The 27,215-nt window shown below is 33.8% G+C and overlaps 1 long non-coding RNA gene across 7 annotated transcripts in view; it reads right to left on the bottom strand.

Moving 5' to 3' along the window:
- The window catches only part of LOC102152860, a 185,368-nt gene that overhangs the window by 90,938 nt on the left and 67,215 nt on the right, over positions 1-27,215 (bottom strand). The window contains exon 3 of one of the 7 annotated variants that reach the window (XR_005382077.1): positions 6,838-6,958. The exons of 4 other annotated variants lie outside the window; for them this stretch is intronic. This is a non-coding gene — a long non-coding RNA (uncharacterized LOC102152860). Of the gene's footprint in view, positions 1-6,837; positions 6,959-22,509; positions 22,529-27,215 lie in introns of those variants that run through there. 2 more of the 7 variants (XR_005382078.1, XR_005382079.1) reach the window with 2 other exon arrangements.

Raw genomic sequence — 27,215 nt, forward strand, 5'->3', positions numbered from 1 at the left:
TGTTGGAAGGCCAGAAATAGAGAGGAAATACTCCTCACAGAGTCCATAAAATATTACCTATCCTTTCAAAAAAGTATGTGAATATATTAGAAAAAAAATAAAAAAGGAGAATCAGAGGAAATTACCTTACTTTGACAGGTAAGAAGAAACCCAATGATAGCCAGCAATAAAGCTTTTAATGTTAGAAGAAACCTGTTACCTGGAGCATGGAATGAGAATCAGGCTGAAATGAGAAAGTATCTCCTAGAAAAATTGGAAGAATTCAAATCAGAACATTCTCCTGTCATGTGCCCTGAGGGTAATTAAGGAAATGTCAGATGTCATTGATGAACCATTTGCCATTATCTTGAGGAAATCATGCAGGACAAGGCATCCCAAAGGATTAGAGAAAGGAAAATGCTGTGGCCATTTTTATTTTTCTTTAATGACTTTGTTTATGTATTGGTCAGCTGAAAATCCAGTCTAGAATAAATCATTAATCCTGAAGAGTCCCAGTTAAATTCTCCTGGAAAACTATATATATAATATGCCTAACTTAATAGCTAGACAACAGCAAAATTGTGTTGATATTCTGTGAAAAACAAATGTCTCCTAGAGTAATTTTTTAAAACAACTTAAGAGATGCTTATATCTGCAATGAGTATTCTCAAGAGGAATAGAATATGCCACCTCAAAATATGCCATTTTTGTTATTATTATTTTAAGATTTTATTTATTTATTCATGAGATACACAAAGAGAGGAAGAGACACAGGTAGAGGGAGTAGCAGGCTCCATGCAGGGAACCCAATGCAGGACTCGATCCCAGGATCCCAGGATCATGCCCTGAGTGGAAGGTAGATGCTCAACGACTGAGCCACTCAGGTGTCCTGCCATTTTGATTATTTTGAGTTAATGTTACTTAAGAAACAACCAGGGCAAGGACACTTTGATCCTTCTTTGTTTCTCTGAAAGCAGGAAATGAACCTCCCATGTGAAAGTACCCTCCTTGTGCCACAACGATAGAAAGTACCTTTTTCATTAGAGATAGGAAATTTTAGAGCCAAGAAGGCTGTTACAAACCTTGTTACTTCTTTACTTATTTACTTCCCTAACCCCAAACCCTTATCAATTCTTATTGTCTTATCAATTCTTCACAAATTTATTGTTTCTTTGTCTAAAGACATGAAAGATGCCTGCTATGATCATTTCTTTGAGTCTCATATTTCTATGGGTTTATGTATATATGAAATTAAATTGTTTTTTTCTCCTGTAAATCTGTTTTATATCAACTTAATTATTAGGTCAGCCAAAGAAACTAGAAGAGAAGAAGGGGAAAGTTTTCCTCCCCTACAACTCTATCAAATAATTGGAGCTTTAAAATAAAATATATAAAATACATCAAAAGGTTTTATGCATTGATTAATGAACAGATAATTCTTACATCATGAGGAATATTTTAAAAACACTTAAAGGTAACACATGTTTTAGTTACAAATTATATCAACTAAAAACCAATTGAAAAACCAATTGAAAATAATATTAAATTACAAATAAATTAAAAAGAATGTCCAAATGTTAATGCTGCAATAATTAAAATAAATTTATAAAAGCTGCTAGAAATAACTAAATGTATTTCTTTCCTTTTTAAAGAAGATTTTATTTACTTATTTGAGAGAGAAAGAGAGAGAGAGTCCAAGTGCACAAGCAGGGCAGAGGGGTAGAGAGAGGGAGAAGCAGACTCCCTGCTGAGCAGGGAGCCCAACACAGGGATTGATCCTAGGACTCCAGGGTCATGACCTAAGCCAAAGGCAGACGCTTAACCAACTGAGCCACCCAGGTGCCCCAACTAAATTCATCTCTATAAGAGCAATTAAAATGAAACATGATCTATGAATCCTTTATATTATCTAAGTATGTATATATAGATGCACGTAAAGATTACAGTAATATAAATGTGTAATGTCTTCATGTGCATTAAAGACTGTAGCAAAAATAATATGGTCTTAGGAAATTCATATCATACAAAATAAACTCTTAAAAATGTATATAGAGTCAAACTAAATCTAGAATGCAAAGTTACATCCAGACAATACTGATGGAATCAGTTAAAGGGAGTACAAGTATAGCTTACATTTCTAAATTAAAAAAAAAAAAAACAGTTTATTTACTGTAATTATGATTTTTGTCATTCAATAAAAAAATATACGTAAAAGAAGGTTTTACTGAACCTACCACGTACTCAATAAATTGAAGGTTTTACCGAACATACCACCTACTCAATAAATTGTGATCTTTGTTATCATTCATTTTCCTTTATAACTGTCATATAACATAGAGAAGAGCAAAGTAATAAGTTTAACTGAATTCTACAAGTTTGCTTGTGTTTTCAGTAACTTTCATATTAACTTTTATTTCCAGTTGTGCTTATTTTATTAACCGGTTTTTGTCCTAGCTTCTAAATCTGCTCACTAAAAATAGGACATTTGATGATGAATTATGATGCATTCTTTGCCTCTTAGATGTTCTGACATGTACTCCTAAGCTTCCTTCATAAACAGAGAACCATATACCTATCACATTCAATCTTGCACTTAAAATATGAGGATCACATTTTAGAATCTTTTAGATTTCCACAGTGTTTTAGTCTCTTTCTTGAAAGGCTATGAGAATTTCTGTATTGCTAATCAGAGATCAATATGTAAACCTGTGCCTTATTACAATAAAGATGTTAATTACTGATGATCAAACTCTGGAAAATATCTTTGGCCTCCATCTTTTCTTCCTACTAGATCTGCATATACTGACTCTAGTGGTTAGACTAATTAATGGGCCTTAGGGCTGAATTTCGATAGTTACCAGTAGTTAAGCATCATCCCAAGGTGGGATATTGTGTAGTCCCCAAAAGTAAACATTCTTTATTTATGTTCATTCAATAAAAATATCTGGATGATTTGAACAAAGGAATTGCCAATATGCTCACTCAATTCACAGGCAATAGTAAGGTGTTAGATAGATACTATTGCTAAGTGTAATAAGGAAATCTACATTGCCTTTTAAGATTTAGTCAACTGTCCAAAAGAAATAATAACATCCAGCAGGGATAAATGCAAGGACATACACTTAAAAATAACATATAGTATTGCCTAGAAGAATCCTGGTAGAGCTTAAGTACAGATTAAAGAAAGAAATTGTCAAAGCTGATTACAAATTATATCCAATGTAGTATTTTTTTATAACTAGGAAACAAAATAAAAATTCAGACAATCAGAGAGTAAAATAAATAGCAGTATAATTTGACTAAAGATTAATACAATTTTGTCATTGTCACTTTACATAATTTTAGTAGTCAAAAATAAAACATTAGAGATAAGGATGAAATCAAATTACGAACTACCCCATTTCCTTTATCCTTTCACCACCATACTTTAGCTCTATTATGAATTTGGTTTGTGAAGTCTCTGCTCTGTAAAGTGTATTACACCCATATGCACATGCAAAAACCTCAAAATAATTTATACCACTCTGTTTTATACACATATTTCATAATTTTTATCATACTGTACATATCTTTCTGAAAGTTTCTTTTCACTCATGTTATGATTTTGACATTTATCTGTATTATTCATATAAATATAATACATTCTAACAGCAATATTGCTCTATGTATAAGCCCCATTTTTCCTAACCTTTTCTATGTTGCTTAAGATTTTTTCCCAAGTTTTCTTCATTACAAAACTATTGAAAGAAGGGTCATTGGGATGCCTGGGAGGCTCAGCGGTTGAGCCCCTGCTTTTGGCTCAGGGGTGATCCCGGAGACCCTGGATCGAGTCCCACATCGAGCTTCCTGCATGGAGCCTGCTTCTCCCTCTGCCTGTGTCTCTGCCTCTCTCTCTGTCTCTCATGAATAAGTAAATAAAATCTTTTTTAAGAAGAAGTGTTAGGGGATCCCTGGGTGGCACAGCGGTTTGGTGCCTGCCTTTGGCCCAGGGCGTGATCCTGGAGACCCGGGATCGAATCCCACGTTGGGCTCCCAGAGCATGGAGCCTGCTTCTCCCTCTGCCTGTGTCTCTGCCTCTCTCTCTCTCAATCTGTGTGACTATCATAAATAAAAAAATAAATAAATAAAAAATAAATAAATAAAAAGAAGTGCTATTATTCTCTTATGTATATGTGCATAATTCCTCTAGAAAAGACATCTAGAAGACATCTTTATGGATCTCCAGAATATGAGTATCTCTACTAGCAATTATTTTTCTCCACATTCATTTTAATGTTTTATACATATTTATAAGTAAATTTTTATATAACATAGTTTATATAATAGCATTTGATTTGCCTTATTTTAGTAATATATTCTTATTAGAACATTAGTTTTAATATTGATCATATTTCAAGATAGACATAGAAAATGAAAGAATCCAGATAAAAAGTAACATAGGTGGTTAATTTTTATTACTAAATAGGTTTTAAAAGCATAATGTGTTCATGCTGGAATATGTAATATAAATATTTTATTAGACATGCTAAGTTTTAGGGCATATATTTAGTTATATCATTTCATGTTCATGAACAAAAGAGGCAAAAGACCTGCATTAAAAGTGGAATTGGAATTTGCTTCTACTTGAGATATAGAAAGCTAACAAGAGCATTGCCCCCACCCTTATTATAAGGAAAAGCCAGATAAGATATAAAATCATAACATTTTTTAATTAAGTAGTATTAACTCAAGGAAGGCTAGCTCTTCATAGGAAAAACAGAACATAAATGTTGAGCCATCTGTAGAAAAGTATGGGAGGCAGAGCCTCTGGTTGCCACATAGAATACGAATAATTCAGTTAAAAATTTAACATACAGTTAAATATCAAGTATATGCTAAGCATGAAAGCATGAAGAGCTTAAGCCAAGGTAGAGTTTGTGTTGGCATGCACATTTTTCTCCTCTATCAGGGACTCATGAAAAACGCTGAGGAAGGGAGGAAAATTGGAGTCTACTTTGTGGTTCTGGCTTGAGGGAGGGGACCAATTATTGAGATACAGGAAAGGCTTAAAAAAGGACACAGACCTTTCTCTTGTAAAAAGCAGAAACCTTAAAGATGGGGGCGGTCCACTTTTTTCACCCTGGGAGCACAATTGAAGACTTATCACTGGGAGAAGAATAAAAAGAAAACAAATGAAAAAGGTCTGCATTTAAGTGGTGCCTGCGTGGCCCAATCTGAGAAGCAACCAACTCTTGATTTCAGCTCAGTTCATGGTCTTATGGTAATGATCTCAGGATTGTGAGATTCAGCCCCATATAGGGCTCCACACAAAGTATGGAGCCAGCTTAAGATTCTCTCCCTCTCTTCTACCCTCTCTCTCTAAAAACAAACAAAACCAACCAAAACCAAAACAAATAAAATAACCATCTACATTTGGGACAGTAGTAGGGACAGGAAACAATTATGGCTTAAGAATTCTATATTGGGTCTGTTTCTTTTTGCTTCTGTAAGAAATTAACACAAACTTTGCATTTTAAGCAATACAAATCAATCTGATTACATATGTGTAGGTCAGAATTCCTATATATATCTCACTGAACAAGGGCTGTGTATATTTTGGAGGATATAGGATAATTTATTTCCTTGTCTTTACAGCTTTTAGAAGCCAACCATATCCCTTGGCTCTTTTCCCTTTCCTCCATCTTCAGAGAAAACATGTCAAATCTCTCTGACCCTCCATCAGTTTTCATATCTCTGACCATAGCCAGGAAAAGCTCTTCACTTTAAAGACTCATGAAAGCAAGTTAGATCCACCTAGATAATCTCTCCATTGCATTTGTATAGTCCTTCTTAACATTTAAGTTAACATAGTCACAGTTCTAGGGACTAAGACATGGACATCATCTTATCAGCTAGGGCTGCCATAAAAAATACATAGACTAGGTCACTTAAACAACAAAAATCTATTTTCTCACAGTTTCAGAGCCTTGAAGTCTGGGACCAGCCTGGTCAAGTTCTGTTGAGACTCCCTTTTTGGCTAGTAGAAGACCATCTTTTTGCTGTGCCCTCAACTGGTGTAAAAGAGAGAAACCTCTCTCTCTCTTCCTGTTCTTACAAGGTCACAGTATTACCAGATTGCATCCTTAATATCCCATCTCCAGATACTGGCACATTGGGGGTTAGGGCTTCAGCATATCCAAAATAGTTGGGCAGACAATTTGGTCCCTAGAAGACATCTCCGGATGGTCTTTTTCTATTTACTATATACAGTTGACTCTTGAACAACACAGGGGTTTAGGGTATGGATCCCCTGCACTGTCAAAAATAAATACATAACTTTTGACTCCCTCAAAACTTAACTGCTTATAGCCTACTATTGACAAGAAGCCTTACTGATTAAGAAAATAGTGAAGAAGGGGTACCTGGGTGGCTCAGTCAGTTAAGCATCTGACTCTTGACTTCAGCTCAAGTCATGATCTCAGGGTCATGAAGTTGAGTCCCACATTTGGCTCCCCACTCAGTGGGGAGTCTGCTTCTCTCTCTCTCCCTCTGCCCTTCCCCAACTCTCTAAAATAAATAGAATATTTTTTAAAGAAAATCATAAAGAAGAAAAAATACATTTATGGTACCATACTATAAAAAATCCACATGTAAATAGACTTGCACAGTACAAACCCACATTTTCAAGGGTTACTCTATACAAATACCATTAGTAATCTTGCATAGCTGGCAGAGGAGATGGAATTCCCTTGCACAAGTCCCCAAAATTTACAAGGCAGATTTTTTTTTTTAAAGAATAATGTCAAACAACATTAGAGTTTATTTATTCATGAAAGACACACACACAGAGAGGCAGAGACACAGGCAGAGGGAGAAGCAGGCTCCATTCAGGGTACCCGAAGTGAGACTCAATCCTGGGACTCCAGGATCAGGCCCTGGGCTGAAGTCAAGTGCTAAACTGCTGAGTCACCCAGGTGTCCCACAAGGCAGATTTTGATGCCTGTAAGGAGAAGGAACAGGATTATTTAGAAAATCCCACCTTGAAATGCACCCAAACATGTCTTGCCTAACTGGGACAAACTATGACATCAGATGACCACCCTGCTTGACCATCAAGCTAGTAAGCATGAAATAAGCATCAACAAAAATGTACCACTGGGATAGGGGCAAGTACATGGAGAAAGGGACCCTTATTGGCACAGGTGCTCAAGAAAGGCTAAAGTTGAGGGTAGAATGGAAACATTGATTAAAACTCACAGTCAAAACAGCATTCATCCTAGGTCAAACAAAGCTAAAGGAATTTGAAGCTCTTGGGCATTAATAAGTAGAGCAACAGAAAAATTCAAACTCTGCTTAAATCCTGAGTAGATTGACATAACCTCCTTCAATAAGCTTAGCAAAAGACATATGTCCATGTCTAGATAGAAATATTCTTTACCTTAGTCTCTGCCATTCTATGCATGCTTTGGGACATTTGATGAAAAAAAAAAAATCAAGGCAATGAAACACAAAGAAAAGCAATAAAATACAATCCACTGTCAATATATAAAGGAATAAATAGAAACAGATTGAAATAACCCAGATATTAGAATTAAGAGAGAATTTAAATACCATTGTCATCACTTTCATCATATAATCATTACCATAACTGATTCATCGGCTAAAATTCCAGTGGAAATTATGGTAACATGCATGATCAGATTAGCCATTTCAGCAGAGAGATGGTAACTGAGTCGAAGAGTTGCTAGAAACAAAATAAACAGTAAAGAAATGAAGAATTCCTTTAAAGTGTTCATTAGTAGTATCAATACAAGTGAGGAGAAAAGTAGTGAACCTTAAGGTAATTCAATAGAAATCACCCAAGTGAAAAAAAAAAAAAAAAAAGATGAAAAACATCAAATGATGTTTTTGGAATGGAATCCTACAAGGTGAAAACTGACAAAGAACAGTACAAAAAGTAATACTTGAAGAGATTATGTCTGAGAATGTCCTAAATTAATGAAAGGCATCAGAGAATTATATTTTGGAGAAGTACCAAAACAAACAGCACACATCCAAATACATCATGCTCAAATGAAAAGCAAAAATAAATAGAAAATTATGAAGGCAGGTAAGAAAATAAGATATTCCTTGCAAAGAAATAATGATGAGAATTCTAGCAGATATCTCATGAAATTAGAGACAATGGAGTGACATTTATAAAATATAGAAAGGACAAAAAATATACTCTGGGATCAATTCTAATTGTGTGGATTCTTTCCCCACATCAAGCTATTCTCCAACACAAGCTGGGTGCCCTATAATTCAACTAAATTCCAGCACTATCTTCTGAGAGCATCAGATCCCACAGGCTAGGGGTTAGCCCCACAAGACTGTTTTCTCCTCTATTCCCTCCAATACTTGAGACCTCATAGCAAGTTCAGGTTGTTACCTGTGCTTCTGACCACTGACTATAAACTGGAAGATCCAATGACCCCCTTCATGGTTCCAATTAATTTGCTAGAGTGTCTCATGGTGTTCAAAGAAACAGTTTATTTAATAGCTTGTTGGTTTATTATAAAATAAAATAACTCAGGAATAATAGCCAGATGGAAGATATGCATAGGGCAATATATAGGGAAGGGGCTTGAAGCTTTCAGGCCTTCTCTCAGCATGATACTCTCCCCAAATTTCCACATGTTCACCAACCCAGAAGCTCTCTCAACCAAGTCCTTTTGTGTTTTTACAGAGGCCTCATTCTGTAGGCATGATTGATTAAATCATTGGCCATTGGTAATTGTTTCAACCTCCAGCCCCTCTTCCTTCCCTAGAGGGCATTGAGAAAATTCCAAATCTTCAATTACATGGTTGGTGCCCTGGACACTAGTGCTCCTGCTAAGATAGGTTCCAAAAGTCACCTCATTAACATAAACTAAGATTGAAAGGCAATTGTTAAGAATATCGAGACATCTTTATGGCTTTTATCACTTAAGGAATTCTGAGAGTTTTAGGAGCTCTGTGCCAGGACTTGGGAGGAAGACCAAATATATGTTTCTAATAATAAATCACATCATGTCTATCAATCCCTGAAATCATTGATCTGAGGCTTTTCTTCTTTTATAATATAGTTCTCTTAAAGTACTGCTTTAATAACTTTCCACATAGTTTGATATGATGAATTATGGTTCCCATTTAGTACAAATACTTTGTAATTTTCATTTTAATTTCATCTTTGTCATTTAGAAGTGTGCTATTTGGTTTCCAAATATTTGGAAATTTTCCAGATGTAATTATATTATGGAATTCCTATTTAATTTCATTGTAACCCAATGAGAGCATACTTTGTGAAATGAGTAATATTAAATTTATTTTGTCCTTTTACATCCCAGAATATTGTCTATCTTTATAAATGTTCTTCGGTGTAGTTGAAAAGAAAATATATTCTTTTGTTTTTAAATTAAGTATTCTATAAATTTCATTTAGGTTTAAGTCAATTGATAAGTCCTCTAAACCTAGATAGATTTTCTCTTTACTTTTTCTATCTATTATTCAAAGGAATAGACAACTTCCTAGCTATAATTGTGGATATGTCTATTTCTTCTTGAGTCTATTTTGAAAATCTGTTAATAAGTAACATATTTTTTAGAATTGCTATGTGCACCTGATGTATTTACCCCTTTAAGATTATGAACTGAAACCCTTAATTATTAGTAATATACTACTTTATCTGAAATCTACTTTGCCTGATGTTAATATAGCCATCTTAGCTTCTTTTGATTAGTGTTAGTGCTTTATACTATTTTACACCCTTTTACTTTTAATGTATTTGTTCTTCATACTTAGAAACCATTTCTTATTGACAATACACAGTTATCTTTTTTTTTTTATTCTGAATCTCAGCTTTTAAATTGGGGTGGCTGGATCATCTATATATAATTATTGCTGTAGTTGAATTAAAATTAAAATCATGTATTCTTTGTTCCTTTTTCCACTTTTCCTACGTTTTTAATATTAATTGGATTATTTTTCTCATTGTTCCATTTCATCTTCTTTATTGTTTGTTTTATTTTTTAGTCTTTGCTTTAGATTTCAAAGCATACATTATTAACGTACCACAGACCATCCTTAAAAAAGTTCATGTGACTACACATATAGTTTAAAATCCTTACAAAATTGTTTTCCATTTTTTACTTTCTGACCTTTGTATAACTATTACTGTATATTTTATTTCTATGTATGTTAAATAATCAAAAGCACTTTACTAACATTTTTTATTTACATGGTTAATTATCCTTTTACAAGATATTTTTTACAGTAGCCCCATGGCATTTCTGGTGCTAATTATTCTTTGTGTAGATTCGGATTTCTGAGTGTATTGGCCTTTTTCTGCCTTAAAGGATTATCTTTCACAATTTTGGTATGGCAGGTCAGCTAGTGATCAATTCTTTCAACTTTTATATGTCTGTAAAGCATTTATTCCATCTATATTTTTTCAGGGTGTTTGCACTATAAATAGAATTCTAACATCATTCTTTTTTCTTTCAGTTCTTCAATGATGTTGTCTCATAGTCTTTTTGCATTGCTTTTGGTGATAAAACATTGCCATCATTCTTTATCTTTGTTCTTCTTTATACAATTTATATTTTTCCCTGTGGACTAATTTTATGATTTTGTATTAATCTTTGGGTTTAAGCAATTTGATTATGACATGCCTCTGTTGCCTTTTTATTTTTATTTTTCTTATGTTTCTTATACCTGGAGTTCATTGAGCTACTTGACACTGAGGAATTATAGTTTTTATAAAATTTGGGTAATTTTCTGCCATTATTTCTTTCTTCTATTTTCATAATATAAGTAAATTTGCTTATATTCAGGTGTTTGAAGTTATACATAAACACTGCTATTCTATTTTTGCAGTATTTTTTTCAGAATTTTACTTAAAACAGTTTGTACTTCTGTGTCTTTAAGAATTTATTTTTATTTATTCATGAAAGACAGAGAGGAGAGAGAGAGAGAGAGAGAGAGAGGGAGAGGGAGAGAGGCAGAGATACAGGCAGAGGGAGAAGCAGGCTTCATGCAGGGAGTCCGACGTAGGACTTGATCCCGGGTCTTCAGGATCAGGCCCTGGGCTGAAGGCAGCACTAAACCGCTGCGCCACCCGGGCTGCCCTTATTTTGTTTTTTAGTCACTAAACAGGATACTGTATATTACATATAAGATATATTTTCGATCTTTGTTAAGTTGAATCTGATTTATGTGTATGTACTATATTATACATATTATGATATATACATATATTTGATATAGAATATAAATGTATATAATGTGCTCTGGTCTATATTTAATCAGCTCAAACTTTTCTCACCTTCTTATTTGAAATATAATCCCATTAACTATGTTAATGTTTGTCTATTTATTCTATCTTTTGTGCCCTTCTGGGTCTTTTTTCACTGAGGTTTTTTTCATTATGAGTGTAATCTCTTGCTTCTTGTCTGACCCAATATTTTTTTATTGACTATCAGACATTGTAATTTTTGTCTTGTTGGGGAACAAGTACTGCTGTAGTCGTATAAATACATTATATATATATGTACACACACACACACACACACACACATATACACATAAAAATAAATGAGAATTTTTGGATTCCTATAAATCTCCTTGAGCTTTATTTTGGAATGCAATTAGGTTTGATATTTTTGAAGCTTTCTTTTATATTTTATTAGACTGAAGTGAAAGAGCTTTATTCTAAGGTTCTTATTCTAAGGTTTACTTTGCTCTACCGCATAGGCAGTACCTCTAAGTATTCAGTGCCCTGTGAATCGTGAGAATAGTGAGCACAGGAACTATTCCTGGTCCTGTGTGAGCCAGGTGATTGTTCCATCTGTTTCTTTTGGGTGGTTATTTCCCTGGGATTGGGTTCTGTTCCTACCTGCTTGTGGTGATATTATTTATCCGAACAGTTAAAGACGTCTCTTGAGATCTTCAGAACTCTTTTCTGGAGCAATCTCCCCTTCTCTCTGGTTCTCTGCCTTGAAAACTTCATCTGTGTATCCTTCCTATATTTTTCTGTTCCATTCCCTCAACACATAAATCCTGACAGACTCCTCCAGTTTCCCCTGCCCTGGACTATGGCTCTCTCCATTCAGTTATTTTGGGTTAATCATCAGCACTAATTTTATTTGCTTCCCCTTTCTCATAGAGTCCTGCACTTCCTGATGAATAGTCGAAATACCATTCTGTCCTCCCCACCTGTCCTGATTTTCTTGTAGGCAAAAAGCAAATTTGGTCCCTGTGATATTTGTTGACCAGAAAAAAGTCCCCAAATGGTGAATTTTAGTGTAGGTAAATCATACCTCAGTAGACATAACTTTAAAAAATAAGTAGGTAAATAGCTTTTAATAGAGAGATGGGAAGGAAGAGATTAGTTGCTTTGCTGCTGCTGTGAAGAAGAATTTCTTGAACACATGAGTGAAAACTCTGGAATAAGACAATGTATATGTATTGAGGAGCAATCTATGTGAAAAGACCTATGTGGTCAGGATGGTTCGACTCTGTTCTCAGTTCTTAGAAATGAGTTTTAATAGCACAAAGAAAATTAGATCTCAGGGACACACAGAAATAAAAGATTCAATAGATTCAATAAAAGAGTATTTGGGCCAGAAATAATAAGCTTTTCATTAAGTAAGCAAACACATCCCAGATGTTTAAGCCTATCATTCATTGCCACTAAGTAGAAAATATTTACTCCATATAAAAATATTGACTTTTCTGCAAATTAATTTAATGTAGTACTAAATGAAGTGAGTTTTATCTAGGAGAGAGGCAGCAAAGATTGGGTTGTATTTGTAAAGCAACCAAAGCAATGAGATGGGCTTGGGCTGGCAGATGGAAGAACTGGAGAAGCTGAACAGAGATGCACTAAAGGGGTTAAAGTTTATTTTAAGCCCTGCAATTTTTTCCAGGAGCTTTGACAGTAAGCATTTGTCTACTGAGTTACGTTTCTCAAACAATCCACAGCACTATACACAAACTGTTTACCAGAATAAGGTTTGAACTCATGGAAGCAGTACCCACACTCTAACCCTCTTGTTTATTTCCTTTTAAAAATTAAGTAAATCACAGCTACTGTTCTCACCCCCCAGCTATGTAAGGAATACACGCTCATTGTTAGTAATATATCATGCCAAATATATAAATAAAAAAATTAAACTCACCAAATCTCCTCTCCTTGCCGCCACAGAAATAGCTGTTATTGCATCTATTTATTCTAGCATAAATAATTGGTGCACTCGTTCTGTACATTCAGTTCATGTCCTGATTTTTGCAATTATTATAACAATTTCTTACAGCATGTATATGTTTCATAAGCATTTAAATGAGAACATAATTATCCATCTCCTATTTCTGGACATTTAGATCATTTCCATTTTTCAACATTATTAGTAAAACTGTGATAACTTATAGATCTTTATTTCTTCCTCTCTTTCTTAATAGAAGAATTTGTATACGCTGGTTCAATGTTATAATATGATAGAATTTTGAGATAATTTGCAGGTTTATTGTTCTGCTATTCTCAAGTGTTCCTATCATTTATGATTATATGCAATTTACATATATATATTTAATGAGATTATTTTAAAAGTAATTTGCATGGAACTTTCTTACAAATTAAAAGATCACCATGACATAATAATTTACCTTTTATGTCTGGAATCACTTTTATTACAATTGTAATGTCACTATAAAATCGCTGACAATAGTAGAGAGGACTTCTGACCCACACAAGTAAATTAATCTCACTTCAGAGACACTGATTTTTGTTTTTTAAGATTTTATTTATTTATTCATGAGAGACACAGAGAAAGAGAGGCAGAGACACAGGCAGAGGGAGAAGCAGGCTCCATGCAGGGAGCCCAATATGGGACTCGATCCCAGGTCTCCAGGATCATGCCCTGGGCCAAAGGTGACACTAAACCGCTAAGCCACCCAGGCTGCCCAGAGACACTGTTTTTGATTTGGAAGAGAGTTGTAGACATTGTTAAGAATTTTTAGCTATTTGAGAATATGAAAGTTATCTTTTAAATATACAGAGCTAGTTGTATCAAAAAGAACATTCTGGTAGGTTGTGGTTAAAAAAAAAGACAGACAAGAAAGAAAGAAAGAAAGAAAGAAAGAAAGAAAGAAAGAAAGAAAGAAAGAAAGAAAGAAAGAAAGAAAGAAAGAAAAAAGAAAGAAAGAAAGAAAAGCCAAAGAACAGTTTCAAAAAGAGCTTGAGAAATTTAGCATACTAACAGCTCCCAGAACAATTGCTTAAAAGGGAAAAAGGCTTACATGATTATATAGAATTTTAAGTGTTTTTTCACATCACTCCTTTATAATATTATAATGTTAAGCAATGTTAAAAGCTAGAAGAATTAATGTGACTTGGGATTAAGAATATTTGACTTAATCTCTTGAAAATTGTAGGCATTTGCAATATTCCAAATTACATCAGTGCTTATTTAAAGGGATTTGTTTTCCTGAACCTTATTAAATAAATTTCTGGTTTTTTAGCCTACACATTGTTTCATTGTTTTATTGTGCTTACCCAGCTACCTTTGGAGAGATGACTCCTAAAGAAAGCAGGACAATTGTGCAGCTCAATGAGTGGTGAGAACAAGTGACTCCCATTGAATCACTTAACAAAACATCATTACACATCTCTAATTTGGCTATAGGAGAAGAGGGAACAAATCCATGTTGGATATCTAATATTCCTACTCTTTGTTCAGTTTCTCATTTGCTTGTTCTTTTTTAACTAAGTTTTAAATACCAACATATTCAGTTACTCTTAATAAAATATTTTAGTACACCTTGTTGCACTCTACTTTTTAAAATTACCATAAATCTTATGTATTCAGAGGAAACTTACAACATAATTAGAAACAGGGAATGAGGAAACAAAAAGACTTTGTGGCACTTGTCAGAGTGTAAAATGGTTCTGTTTCCATTTTTCAAAAAGGGTACAGGTGTTTATCAAATCATTTAGGAGTATAAAAATCAAGACGTATGCATATTCCTAGCAAGAAAAAAAGACAAATAGTCTTGGCTCCTGCAAATTCCTCTATAGATGATTAGTTATTATTCCATATTTAAATGCATGCAATATTCACATGCTTTGCCTATCATGAAATCTTACCAATATCACCTCTCCAAAATTGATGACCTACTGTAATACAACTTTATTTATTTATTTTATTTTTTGTAGTACAGCTTTGGAAGACTTCAGAGAAACTAGAAATGGTGTTTACAGCATTTACTTGATAATTTAAAGAAATGTATTGCAAAGTAAATCTATTTCATTTGAGTGATCGCTGTCTTGTCTTTTAATAAACCAAAATATAACCAGATGCATAAAATACAAATGTTATCATATCAATAAACATCTTTATGGTATGCTCCCCCCAAAACTGAAAAATAGGAGTATAGTTTTGGTTTAACCCTCACCACATGTGACTTTTTTTGTGTTTACCCTCAATAACAAATGACTCAGTGGAAATATGGATTTCCTTCTTCACTTACTTGGTCTATATTTTTGCTCCTATAAGCCTTTGTGACATACAAATGGAAACTAAAATGGCCTGTGATTAGAAGACTGGACTCAACAATAATATGACTTTAGGTGAGTTTATATATCAGTCACAACTTCCCTATCTATAATATGAGAGATTGCAATGAACATTCTCTAAGCTTCCTAGTATCCTAAGATTTACTCTTGTCTCTCACAAAGCTATGGAAAATTTCAGAGAGCTGTTGTTAAAATTATTTCCCAAATCATATTGCCTTTGTAATGAGACAGATTTAAACACAGGGACACGTGCTTCTTTTATTTTCTAGCCTATTATAGGTAATAGCATGACAGATACTTTCAGGGTGAACATTACAAAATTCCCTATTAGTATTTCTTATTTTAAAAGTATATAATAGCATAAGTGAGGTTCAATCGTATATTCAATTTGTGGTTCCCACATAATTAATAAGAACCATTCTTAATTTTAAAACAGTCATAGTTGGGGGAGGGGGACACTTGGGTGGCTCAGTCAGTTAAGCAAGTAAGTCTTGATTTTGGCTCAGGTCATTATCTCTGGGTTGTGGGATCAAGCCCTGCATCAGGCTCTGCATTCAGTATAGAATCTGCTTGAGATTCTCTCCTTCTTCCTCTAGTCCTCCTCCCTGCTCTCTCCCTTTCTCTCCATCTCTCTAAAATAAATAAATAAAATGTTTTATAAATAAATAAGTCCTATTTGGAACAATAAATTAGATAACTACCTTAACTCTTAACCCATAGATTTTAAAAATTCCAAATATTCTTAAAATCTTAAAATATATCCCACATCTAGTGGAAAGTATCACTTAAAACCTATCGAGCTTTATCTTGACTGTCTTCATCAAGCAAAAAATTTGTGGAAAGAGAAAATAAAATTTACAAATATGAGATTTTTGTCTTCATGGAAGGGAAACTTTCTAATTGCTCGAGCTTTTTTTTTTTTTTTTAAGATTTATTTATTTTAAAGAGAAAGAGAGCATGAGTGGAGGGAGGGGCAGAGGGAGAGAATCTTTAAGCAGAGTCTCTGCTGAGCTTGGGTTCAATGTGGAGCTCAATCCCATGATCCACAAGATCATTACCTGAACTGAAACTGAGTCAGATGCTTAACCAACTAAGCCACCTAATAGGTGAAGCTTTCTAAAGATGATAGCAACATCAACAGCAGTAGCAATGGCAGTGACAACTAACAACTGTCCCATGTCTGCATGTCTGTGCCATGTTAAGTACTTTCCAATCATTATGTCATTTAACCATAAAAATAGCTATGCAGTAGGCATTAAAGCAGTAGGCATTACATTTATTTTAGAGAGAAAGGAACTGTATCTGGAAGAAATTGAGAAACTCTTTCAAACTTGCTAAGTTAGCAAGTATAGAACGTGAGTTTAAAGGTAGGCAATCCATCTCCTTAATGGGGACTCAAGTATGTTGAGTTTTTAAGAAAACTATACACCTTTGCTAAGATAATTATCAATATTCATAAATTCCAATGTTATTATTAACTTCTGAGTTTGTTTGGGAGATAGAAATTTTGTTGTGAAGCTAAATCATGGATGTCTTGGTTTTCCCTCATTCTACTTATAAGGCATTTCTAGATGTTAAAATGCCCTTTCCTTTACTAGAAAAACAGTAAACTCAACTCACATCATATTATATTTCAATCAAATTATTCTATAGTAATTGGTGACCACTGAAATATAAACTTAATTGAGACTTGGGCTTTACAGTTAAGCCAGAAGTTAACTGTTCAAGATACTATAAAAAAATAATCATAGTAGCCAAATAGCACACCTTATTATATATTTATTCTGTTCTCTATTTTCTCTTGCCATTAACTGGAATTTTAAGAAATTTTCATTTAAACACATAGTACAGGGTGGTAATAAAATATTAAGTGATAATGAAATTACCCTTTGAAATCTTAAGTAGTGTGTGAATATGATTGGAAAGAGGACAATAAAAAGATATTCTTGTGATTAATAAGAAGGGCAGGAAATTTCTCATATGAAATGCCTGAAAATCTCTGATAGCTCCTCAATGCCTTTTGTGCAGTGTTGTCAAATCATTAGCAAGAGAAACTAACCAATCTCCAACATTTAGAACAACAACAACAACAACAACAACAACAACAACAAAACAGAGGTCCTAAAGCCCTTTAACATGTTCAGTAAGTGAGCCATTGTAATTGGTGCCCTTTGATCATCCATGGACTCCAATCTCAGGAAAAGAGAGAAAAAAATAACATGAGGGATATAGCATACATAAGTGTGTACACATCTATGCAAACAAACACTGCATCCTATTTCTAAGTTTATTCTTTCAGAGGACTTAATTTGGTTGCGTTCCTGCACATGAAGGAGGAAGTCTAAAATCACAGTGCATGCTTGGTACATTTATACTTATGTCTTATCTGAATAGACATGCTGTCAGAGAGAAACATGCCTTTATGACTTATGTGGACATTCTTTGTTTTAAACATTTGATTTTAGAATTTCTTAAATTGCTATCATCAAAAACTAAAAAGTAAAAAGGATTTGTTTTTTTTAACTAGTTAACACAAATAAACCAGATTTGAGGATACATTTAATTAGGAGGTTAACAAAGACTCCTTAAGTCAATATAAATAATAATAATTTGTAAAAATTAAAACAGTTTAGGAGAAAACTGCCTGAGCCTTTGATACACTAATTTATTCTGGATAGAGGTCCATTTAAACTCATTGGTATAGATGTACATATATATGTATGTATGTATGTATGTATGTACGTATTCATTCATTTAATGAATGATGAGTGACAAGTGCAAGGATCTGGTCTGAAGTAGCTATAGATTCAATTCAGTGTTTAAAACATCTTATTCACTTAATGATGGCTTTATTCATTCTTGTCAAAATGGACCTGAAAAACTTATACTACCTTTCACAGAGTGAATTATTTTTTTGCCATCGAGTTTACTAAATAATTATAAGAAGTCGTGATTTTGACCTGACTGTTTCAGGTGAATACATATATTTGATACTTCACTTGACTCAGCTATTTCTGGTCAGGGAATATCAGAAAGAATAAACTGAACCCTGTACCATATTTACATGGACCCAAAATGGTTTTCTCATCCCAACACGTGGGATAAAGAGGTAGCATCTTTTATGAATCTTCACTGAGGCCCAGATTCTATTTCCATATATTTTGAAATACTTTGTATTTCACCCCATTCTATCTCACCCCACCCCATTCTATCCTCACTTAAAGATGTTTTGGCATTATACATTTATTTTTAAGAGCAGTTTGAGTATAAGACTTCAAGGCATAAAGGTTGCCTGCCTGCCTGCCTGCCTGAAAATTGCTCATCTGATTCTATATCACCTTCCAAGGAATGTGTCTCTCACAACCCTCCTCCACCAAATCAATATTAAGTTCTTCCTTTAGTTGCAAAAATGCCATATCCATTATATTACATTTTTGCGATAGACTTGTTTACTTCCAACTTATTTATTGCTCATATAAAAGTTGTTTTCATGGTGCAACTAATTTTGTTGATAAAATTATTGGTAAAAATTATTAGAGTATTTTGGATACGATCATAATTCCTTCCCTAAAAATTTATGGAGATATCTTATTCATTTAATGTATTTTTAATTTGTGTCAGTTATTTCTGAAACAAAGTAAAAAAGTGAGAGATAGGGCAACTGGCTGGTTCAGTCAGAAGAGTATGCAACTTTTGATCTCGGGGTCATGAGTTCAAGCCCCACATTGGCTGTAGAGATTACTAAAAAAATAAATAAATAAACTTAAAAAAAAAACAGTGAAACATAGTCATTTACAGCATGAAATACAGAACTAAAACTACAAGGAAAAGGTACATTTATGATAGGCAGGCTTGAGAGGAAACAGTGCAATATTCTTGGGGGCAAAAATCCAGAAAATTAACACAAATACAGCTTTTATATATATAGGAAAAAGAGATCACTGGGTGGCTCAGTGGTTTAACACCTGCCTTCATGCCCAGGGCATGATCCTGGAGTCCAGGGATCAAGTTCCACATCGGGCTCCCTGCATGGAGCCTGCTACTCCCTCTGCCTGTGTCTCTGCTCTCTCTCTCTCTCTCTGTCTCTCTGTCTCATGAATATATAAATAAAATCAGTAAAAAAAATACTTATAGGAATAAACATTCAGTTATGTTCAGCAGAATAACAGAAAGAACAAAAAGTGAATTCCGTAATACAGTGAACTACTGAAGTCTTCAGTTTATAAAATTCAAAATCCATTTATAATGTACATAATGCCTTGGGTGCATATTGAAATTCATGCCAGTATTTGTTGCATCCTGTTCCAACAAGGTTCCTAGCTATTCCTTGAACATAACAGTTGGGAGACACATTACTGCACTGGTATCTTTGTTTACATATTCATTTCTTTACTAAATATCCATTTGATTTTTTCCATTACCTTCCTAAGGTCCTTGCTCAGATACCAACCTCTAAATAAGGCTTAGGCAGACTGTCAGTTAATACTTCAACTTGCCTTTCTCGTACTGTGTCTAGCATTTCTAAACCTTCTTTCCTCTTCTACATTCTATATAGAATGTATAACCATCTTATACACTATATAAATTATAGTTAAAGCATATGATGATTTATATAAAAATAGTTATTGTGGTTAATAATAAGGCCTATTGTTTAATACCTGGCTTCCTCATTGAATGTGCTCTCACAGGCAGTAGGAAGCCTCGCTTTCTTATTAACTCATTTAGTTCAAGCATTCACTGAATAGTTGACTCAATAAATGAATAGACTATTCAGATTATTGAGTAATTAGACTTTTTTTAATGATATTTTAATCAGATTTATGGCTATTGTTTAGGACATAGTAGATAATGGCTAGTATAAAAACTAAGATAAAAAAGCTTAATATAGAACTCAAGGTAACAGTAAACAAAATATATACTTGTTTAACTTGAAACAAAAAGTGAATTTGGATTTCCAAATTAACATAGGGAATTGAACACATATTTTAGATATATTCCCTCCTGAAACTCAGCTCAACCTGAGTTGAAACAAAATATTAAAATTTTTAAAATAAAAATCTTTTTGAAAAAAAAATATTATCCTACTTCAAAAAAGTAGGATAAAAAAAGTATAAGAGAATAAAAAAAATAGATGACTAATATTTTGAAGGGTGATAATAACATGAAGAAATTAGCAGAAAAATAAGCTGAACACCAGACCAGAACAAATGAATTCTAAGAAGAAGAAATATGAGTTTCTCTATTGAAGACCACAAATCCTAAGGCTTTGGATGTGCCTGATAAGTAGGAAGGAGAGAATGAAGGCATGACTGAAACAGAGAATTTGTTAGAAAGCCTGTGTAAGGAAAAAAAAAAAACATGTTATATTCCCCATGTCAACTCCATGCTATCTTCTAAATATGGGGCAAACTGACTATTCTCAATGTTTAGCTTATTCTACAAAGAAACTTAGCTAGAAGGGCCCAGACTCTGGGATCTCAGTCACAGAGGAGCACAGTAAAAGCAAAATCTGAAAGAGTGGGGTTAAATGAAAATCTTTACATTGAATGATTAAAATCTCCAACCTCCCTGGGGTGCTCAGTTTTAGGATGATGATAGTCACACATCAGCATCCACTCCCTTCCATCACTTCACCTCAGTTAGCAACTAAATGGTCCCAGAGAAAAGACTAGCACAGGCTCACATTTGGGAATTCCCTGCCAAGAAATCCTAACAATTGGCAAGTCCCTGGCCTATCCTCATATTTCCACAATGTTTATCATTAGCTATTTAGTGCCTCAAAATTTTATATGAGTAGACATTGCAAAAATATTTGGATTTGAGGAATGACAGTGAGAAACATTATCAAACAAGAAAAAGAAGTTCTTGAGTAAAAAGTTAGATATTATAATATCTGAGAATATAATATATTCAAAATGGTGAGGTATTTTTACTCATGAAACAATAATTAATTATATTTAAAAGACACAGGACATAAAAGAAACTGCTTTAAAATCGAGTCAAAATATAAAAATCTTGTTTTTTTTATATTGCTTAGAACATTAAATATACGTCATACTGAAGGAATTATAGCAATCTCAACATCAAAAACAAAACATGGAAAATTGAAAAGAAAGAAAAATAAGAAAAGTGGAGTCTGCTCTAACTTATAAGTAATAGAAATCCCAGAAAGAGAGAACAGAGAAAACAGAGGAAAGTGAGTCATCAAAAGTCAATAAAAGGAAGTATCTTAGACTAAATGAAATAGATTTCTAGATTGAGGGTCTCTTGAACAAATAATGAACAAATGACTCACATTGAACATGTTTTTGCACCTGAGATTGTGAAGATCTAAGATTTTACCCACTTAAATGTTAGTCAACCTGCAATGTCCAGGTGAGAGTTTGAACCTTTTATTAGTCATGGTAGCAGAGTAGCATCAAAATACCAGTTCCCCACACCCCAATTCCCCAAAGAATGATTCAAGGGATAGGGCCTGTTCTAGTCTGCATATGCTATAGGGTTGCATCACAAGAAAACAAAAAACAAAAAAACAAAACAAAACAAAAACTCCAAATTCTTGTAGCTTGTACAGGATTAAGAGATATCTAGCTCTCCTACATCTGAGGAGATTGAGAGAGAGAGAAGAGTAAGAAATTCTTTGCTTTGAAATATAAACAATTCCTCTCTAGAAAAAGGAGAAAATCTCTACCTTTACCTCATCTCTGTAATCTGAAGAAAGAGCTTCAGGACAGAGAAGACTTTAAATCCTATCAAAGAAATAGGCAATTTCTTTTCTTTTCTTTTATTTTTTTATTATTTTTTTAGAAATAGGCAATTTCTAATGTGCAATGCATGTTTGCCATTCAAGCATACTTTTAACCTTGGTCATTAGCAATCCTTGTTCAGCAAATCATGATCAATGTAAAAATATTCACAGAGCATTGTCTTCCAATACATATTTTCTCACTTCTGAAAAGTGAAGATAATGTGAAGAGGCTAAAATGAGGGGGGAAAAGAAGATAAATACATGTAAACAATTGTGTTAACATGGCAATTGATTCCCCAACAGAACTATCAGAAGTGAGATGTCAAAGGCACAATGCCTTCAAAATTCTAAAGAAAAATAATTTCAACTGGGTTTCTTTATCAGTAAAAATTTCAATTAAAAATGATGGTAAAATGGAAATACATTCAAGCTTACAATATCTCAAAAATGTACCATTTATGCAAATCATTATCCATACTTTTCTGGAAGCCACTTTCTAGCAAAATGGAGAAAATTGATCCAAAGAAGATCAGTAAGAGGAGAGCCAGCTGTACCATTGGCCTACAGAACTAGAGTACAAATAGGGGCAAAAGAATAGAAAGTGCCAAGAGGACAGACTCCAGGAAAGAAAATTAATTGGAACTGATACATCACCTGATGTGCTTTGCCATGTGGGAAATTCTATTCTGATAGAGAGTTTGGAAGAATTATAAATAGCAATATAAAATACCCAAGAAATGAAAATTGAAGTAAATAACTCTAGGAAAAAAATGTACAGAAAGAAAAAGGTGTCATGGTACACTATTTGGTACAAGACTAAAGATGCCTAAAGACACATCAGCATTTGTTGAATTTTGATCCCACCACTCACTGACAACACTAAGCTGTTACATTAAACTCCCTGGGCAAGTTTTCATAAGAATGAGGAAAATATTTTACCTAACACATATGAATATTGTAAACATTAATGATATAATGCATGCTAAGTGATTAGGAACGTTGTAAGTGTTCAATAAATACTAGGTTAATTGGTAGTAGTAGTAGAAGTAGTAGTAGTAGTAGTAATTTTTTAATTAGAACCAATTTTTTTTCTCTTTTTTAAATATTAGAATTGGAACCCAAAATTTACTCCAATGACACAGCTAATCAATTGAAGATGTTTTGGAAGAGTTATATTACTATTTCCTTGTTTACATGAACAACCACAAATATGGACATTTGGGTGTGATAATGATCACATTATAAGTTTTCATGGTTTTGTACAAATTATTTATGGAAAAAGTATAGAAACTATTCATATTACTATAATTAATCTCTTCATTTTTTGTCAGCAATACCGCTAATTCTCCAGAATAGTCATTAGTTATGCTGTTATCATAAACTAAGAAAAGCTCCACTGATAACTCTTTTTGAAGACTGTTGGATAAGGATGATATTTTCAAAGCTATGGAGACATTAAATCAATTTTTGAGAGAATTACATATGTAGTGTTTTTGAATTTGAGAATTTTTTCCTCGACATGATTTGACATAGCATTTCATTCCCTTCAAAACCTCAGTAATGGGATCCCTGGGTGGCGCAGTGGTTTAGCGCCTGCCTTTGGCCCAGGGCGCGATCCTGGAGACCCGGGATCGAATCCCACGTCAGGCTCCCGGTGCATGGAGCCTGCTTCTCCCTCTGCCTGTGTCTCTGCCTCTCTCTCTCTCTCTCTCTGTGACTATCATAAATAAATAAAAAAAATTTAAAAAAAATTTACAAAACCTCAGTAATGGTATTTTCATCCATCCAAACTCCTTTTTTTTAAGGCTACTTTCTCTAAGTAACTTCCTCCAATTAAGCATTATGGAAAGATTAAACACATACTTTTTTCACAGATATAACCACAAAACAAATTACTTTTCTGTGAAATGTATAATACATTTTAATTGGATACAAAACAATGAAGCATAAATACGCATCAGGAGCACAAAGATGAGCTCTCCTTGTCTCCAGGGAAGGTACAAATATAGATTGATATATAAAGCGCAATGCCATGGATTCACTCTTAAAGGATAAAAACACATCTCGTTTTGATTGTTTTTCAGTGAATTTGACAAGATTAAACTAACAAAGTATAGAAAATGTGCTTGGATCGTTCAGATCAAAAATAGTTTCAGTATATTGCAGTCAACATTATAATTGATAGATTTAATGTATTTTAAGCCTCCTCTCATAGTATTCTGCAATCTACACTGAAATAAGGAACTTTTAGGATGAAGTTAACATCAACCACTTTAATAATGTAGCACTAATCTTTCCTTGTGAATGCCAAAAGACAAAGTAGGATATGCAACAATACTGATTTTTTACCAAGTGATTCACCAGCTTCAGCTTCTAGGGATCAGCAAGAAGGACCAATCATTTGGAAAGTACTCCTTTAATTGAAATTCAAGGATTGGCATATTATTTGGTGTTTTGGTTCAAATGTACATTCACCAAATATCCCAAACAAAATTTTGTACAACTTTATTAACTTTTCTATTTTAGCCCTTATAAAATGGTACTGTTGTACAGTTTGTTACAGACTTTTCCATTTCTTCTACTTTCATTCCTGAGATTAAGAAATATATTAGCAACTTCTTTTTATCCGGAAAATTAAATTAGTTATTGTATATAATAGACGCAAAATAAATGCTTGATAAGGAAGTAAATAGGGAACAGTATTTTAGAAGAGGAATACCTCCACTCATCTTAATATATTAGAGAGTTTCTAATGCTTGAATCCCCCACAAATAGCAACATAAACTGTTTCAACAAACACAAATTTCAGTTCCAAAATAGCTAGAGATCAAGTTTGAATTTTTCAGTTAATACTTTTGAAGAGCTCTTTTTCTCAGTGTGAGTGCCATTTGACCAAATCAGATGTATACGCTTGTCTTGAACCCACTGTAAGTCTCAGCAGTATATTCAGAAAAAGGTGATCGGTCATCCTACTCTTTATAAAACATTGTTCTTCTTAGCTTCTGTGACCTAACATTATAGGACCTCCTTCTCATTTTCTGTGCTGATTTTTACTCCTTTAAATTTTTCAGACCTTAGTTATGAAACTTTGGATTTTCTCTACATGTCCTTTTTCTTTGTGATATTTTCTCAGATCTTGCTCTAAATGTCACTCTCATTGAGGACTTTCATTCTGTTTTCTTGGATAAGAATCAATCATTGATTTGGCATCTCCATTTTAAAATCTAGCAGACCTCTCAAACTTATGCCGAAAATAGATCATTTGAGGCAGCCTGGGTGGCTCAGCGGTTTAGCGCTGCCTTTGGCTCAGGGCGTGATCCTGGAGACGTGGATCGAGTCCCACGTCAGGCTCCCTGCATGGAGCCTGCTTCTCTCTCTGCCTGTGTCTCTGCCTCTCTCTCTGTCTGTGTCTCTCATGAATAAATAAATAAAATCTTTAAAAAAAAAAAAAAGATCATTTGATTATCAACACCTATCCCTGAGTTTTTCTTTATACATTCTGCTTAATCGCAGGGAATTCCGTCACTATACACCAGAGTCCAAAACCTAGGGGTTCTTAATTCATCCCATTTTCATCCCTCATATCGAATCTATGAGCATGCCTTCTGGGTTCTAACAGAAGGGTCAAATTCAAATCCATCTACTTCTCTGTGCGTACCATCATCCCTGAATTCAAGCCAAGATTTTCTCCCTGAACCTTGAAAATAATCTCCCATCATGCACCCTGCTTTAGTTTTTGCTCCCATCTTCAACCTCTTTTCTACACAGAAGCCAGAAGGGTCTTTTTTTTAAAGCAAAAGTCAGTCATCGCCTTTCTAATTTACAATCTCTTAATATGAAGTACTAAGAATATAGTCCATATCCCTTACCCAGAGGACTCTATATTTCTGGCTTCTGTTTACCTCTTCAGCCTCATCTTGCACTGTTATCACCCTCATTCACCAAAATCAAGACATACTGGCTTCTTCAGGTTTCTCAAGAGCCTTCTGGATTCAGAACTTAGCTGATTTTCTAAGGGAATGTTCTTTGTTTGAATCTTTGTATAGTTAGCTCTTTAGTTTATTCAGGTCCTAGGTCAAATGTCACTTCTGAAAGAAGCTGGTCAGGGTAAAACACTGGATGCTCAGTTGAATATGAACTTCAGTTAAACAATGTTTTGAGTGTTACAAATATTACATAGGACATAAACATGCAAACAGAAAATGCTGGTTAATTGAAATTTAGATTTACCTGGTATCTTGTTTTTGTTTTTTCTTAGTCTGGCAGCCCTATGACCACAGTCTGTCTCTGGTGTCCTGTATCTCACACTCTGTATTGCTTTTATTGCACTTAACACATTGTGTTATTACTTCATTTATTTGTATAGATGTTTCATTAGGTTACAGAGCTCAGGAAGGAAGTGACCTTTTCTACCATTTTTAGCAGAGTAGCCCTTCTTGACACATAGTGGGCACTCAATACACAACTCAGTACTAATGAATTCAACCAGTGTATCACTTTAAAAATATGTGGCAGAGTAGAGCCCAGAGGCCCAAGTTCTGGCCTGGCCTCTTGCTAATGAGCTTATGCAAATTACATAATTTTTCTTAGGGTCAGATTTTCATCTCTCTATTGAGAAAAACAATACCTGTTCTTCCTGCAGAGAATTGAAAAGACTAAATACTGTGTTTGTAATATTTTAATATTTTCTACAGTGCTAAAAGTAAAAATGTTATATTATGAAAACACAAAGCATAGATCATAGTAATTTTTAAACGCTCTGTTTGCCTGCTGATATGTGACAAATGAGACCATATAAGGTGCACCTGAATGCGGTTCAAGACTAAAGATACAGCTTTACTAAGTGAAAGAATCTATAAAATACTGTTTAAAGAAAATATGGACTATGTACTTCATTTACTTTAACTTCTCTACTAT

This window comes from Canis lupus, chromosome 31, assembly GCF_011100685.1.
Source record: "Canis lupus familiaris isolate Mischka breed German Shepherd chromosome 31, alternate assembly UU_Cfam_GSD_1.0, whole genome shotgun sequence".
NCBI classification, from domain to species: Eukaryota; Metazoa; Chordata; class Mammalia; order Carnivora; family Canidae; genus Canis; species Canis lupus.